The following is a 3,764-nucleotide window of genomic DNA, read 5'->3' on the forward strand; positions in this document are numbered from 1 at the left end:
CACAGAGAGAGAGAGAGAGAGAGAGAGAGAGAGAGAGAGAGAGAGAGACAGAGAGACAGAGAGAGAGAGAGACAGAGAGAGAGAGAGAGAGAGAGAGAGAGAGAGAGAGAGAGAGAGAGAGAGAGAGAGAGAGAGAGGTGAAGATATATATCGTAAATAGGGGAAAGAAATAGTTAGAGGGGTGGGATATTGAAGAAAGGTAGAAGGGGGAGTATAGAGAGATGAGGTAAATAAAGAAAGAGGATAATTAGGTTCAAAATTAGATATAGATGATGATGGGGAGAGGAAGAGTACAATAGAAAGAGAGAGAAGGGGACACAAGGAAATGAGAAGAAAGGGGAATTACAAGAGAGAAGGAAGGAGAAGTTGGAGGAGGGGATGTGTATAAGGGTCAAGATGCAAAAATTGTTTCAAGTGAGACAACAAAGGATGCCAAAAATTACTTAAGGTCTACCCATCATCTCTATTAAGCTTAGAGGGGCTATTACTAATTTTAATCATCTCCTTGAGCTTTCTTTTGAAGAAGTTGTCTTATTTGAAAACAACTTGAGTGTTCTCCAAGTAGATGTAGTTCTTGGATGTATCCTCCTATGCCAAAGCCAAGGGCCAAATAGATGAATTCGTTAGGGGTGAAAAGAGGAAATTCAACACGTTATAATGTAGACAAACTAAATCTGAGTGGTCAACATCCTTCGGTAACTCCCCCTCGAGTGGAGTTGTTCTTTATTCTTCTTGGGTCTCCACCTTGCATTGTGGTCAAAGTTTTGAAAATGTTTCCCCCTACCCGTTTCTTCTCCTTCCCTTTATTCCCATTTGGTTCCCGTGAAGAAAAATTTAGAGTGTATATAGGAAATTTGATTACAAAGAAGTACATATAAGGGAATAATTATGCATTTGTAAGTTACTATGATAAGGAGGAATAAGTAGAATTACATTTTGGATCAGTAATTTAGTTTTAGACATTTTTTTATTTTTTCTTTGAGTGTTGCCAGCATTGCCAAAGGGATAGATTCTAGAAATAATGATAATGTGTAGTACTATTATACAAAGTTTTTAGTAGATCATCATGCATGTATTTTTATTGTTGGAACTAAATAATCTACAAGTATCAAATCAAATATACCATTAAAATGATGGATCAAAGAGTTTAAATAGTTAAGTATAGGAAAAACCAAGTAAAGATAGTCAAATTGAATATATTGGAAGTGAGATGAATATATTTTTGTGAATTATGAGTTATGTATTACAAGATATTTTTCAAATACATGTTTGAAGATGATTGTGAAGAAAAATCTACTAGGTATGTATATGAAGTCAAGATTTCATTAGGATTTCATGTTAGAGAATGAAGAATATTTGACAGGAAAAGATAACTTGGAATATTCAATGAACCAATACAATTTGTGATTGAGTTAGGTTAAGTGAGTGCATATATGTGAAGGATTTTGCATGAAGGCACCAAATTCAAGATATTGATTCTCGCTCTAAAATTTTTAATTATTTTAAGGTCAACCATTGCAAACATGATTATGGTTTTCCCACCACATCAAAGAATAATATAAAATGATTCAAATTGATATGCAAAAATTGAAGAGATCTTATGATGTCAATTTAATGAAGTTTGATTGTAGTGGTACATCTAGAGAAAAGAATTGATCAAGAGCATAAAGGATCTATCATGCAATGGGTGTACTAATCACATCACACCACACTTGTTGATTTTAATAGGTTCACATGCAAAATCATTTAAGTAGGTTTATCTTAATAGGGATGTGTAGGATCTTAATAGGTCTAAAAAAGGAAATACTCTAACTAGATGACTCTCAGAAGGAGTTCTAAATCCCATAACTAGGTAGATCTAATTAATCATCATTGCAAATCTTCTAACAAGGCTTAAGACTCTTAACTGGGTGAAGCCCTAATTAGGTGGGTGTAAAAAGTTCCTAATAGGGCAACTTAGTTACCATATTAATGAAGATTTGTGGGTCACAATATCCATTGTGGTTTTTCCCTCTAACCAAGGGATTTCCACGTGAAAAATATTTGTGTCAAAGTGTTTCATGTCCTGAAGTTTGAATTTCTTTATTACTACTTAGTTATTTCATTTGCATGTTTCATACTAAGTAGATTGGTGCTAACATCATTTAAAGTTTTAACTACATTTATCCCCCCCCCCAAAAAAAAAAATTATTCCTAGTGTGAACAAGAGTTCATTAGAATTGGATCTAATCTCTTTGACCAAAGATTGCAAGCAACCACACATTTATGAGGCTGGCATGTAAGAAGGCATATTGCTAAACATTTATAAATATGATTTTGTTGAAGTTGATGAAATATCAACCCCATAACTCCCAATAATTACCTACATGCAAATACATGTCATAGAAAGAGAGAAGCAAAAGCTATGGAGGCTAGAATTCCCATATACGTATATGAGACATTCTTGATGAGTAAAAAGAGAAATTGCTATAATCAAAAGTGAATGAATGAATTACAAAGATAAATCGATCCTTATAGAAGGAGATCGAAACTCTAACAAGAATCTAACCTAGGTAGCATGATAATGATTTAATTAATAAGAAAAATACTTTATTGCTCTAACACCCCCCCCCCCCCCCCCCCCAGGCCTTAAGATAAACTTAGGGAGTAGCTAAAAACCTAGAAACTATTGTGTCCTAACAACAAATCCTAATGAGGTATCCAAGCATAACCAAATCTATGAAAAGAGGAGAAATAGAGAAAACCAAATGGGGAAAACCCTACTTCGAAAAGAGATAGAAATAATACTAAAAATAACTAGTGAATGAATAAAGAAGCTTCTGAACTAGGGAATGTCACAAAAGATAGGAACAAAAGATGATCATGAAGAATCTACAAAGCTCTATCAAAAGTAACTTTTGATTTGAAGAAGCTCCATTGAAATAGAGCTTGACCAGGTAGAAAAGATTGTAATCTACATGAGTACTCTTAGAAGACATTTCTCAAATCAAGAGGCACACAAAGGCAAACAACTAAACTTGAAGATACAGATGGCATAAAATGCCAAATCCTGAAGAGTTGATCAATCGAACATGGAAGTCTACATCCAAAGTAGGAATGAAAAGAAGATTGTCTATATGGTAAATGATCCATCTTACCAAAATGCATAGGTACCCAGCCACTACATTTACTTAGTACATAGGAATAAAAATTGAATACATAGCTCACTCCAATGAACCAATGAAGCATGAGAAATAATATAAGAACCCCCCTAATGTAGACAAGGGTGAGGTGGCAGTCAACTGGAAAAGTGAGCCAAAAGAATTGCATGTCAAGGAACCCTAATAAAGATGCACAAAAGAATACATATGTGTGTACTAAGGTGATCAATCTCAAACACATCATGAGGCTAATATCACATTAGAGAAACTCGTTGGACAAAGAAAAATGGAAAACAAAGGAAAAACATCAACCCCCAATGGCACTTTAATCAGAGTAGTGCATGTATAATATGGCACAAGATATGGTGAATCTCAAGAATACAATAATTTGTATGAGTGTCCTTAGATGATACTACTCAAATCAAAAGGAAAAACAAGGCAAAACTACTGAAACAAAAATATAGATGCAATATGGCACTTTATCTCATTGTATTTGAAAGAATGCATACAAATGATGTCTAAATAGACTAGAAGAGACATAAAGTTGATACAATAGATAGTGAAACCCATGATGAATCATCTAAAGCAACGAAATTGATCCCTAGACCTAAAACAACCAAGGTA

This window comes from Cupressus sempervirens, chromosome 11, assembly GCF_028749045.1.
Source record: "Cupressus sempervirens isolate cs-2001-9-10 chromosome 11, ASM2874904v1, whole genome shotgun sequence".
Lineage (NCBI taxonomy): Eukaryota > Viridiplantae > Streptophyta > Pinopsida > Cupressales > Cupressaceae > Cupressus > Cupressus sempervirens.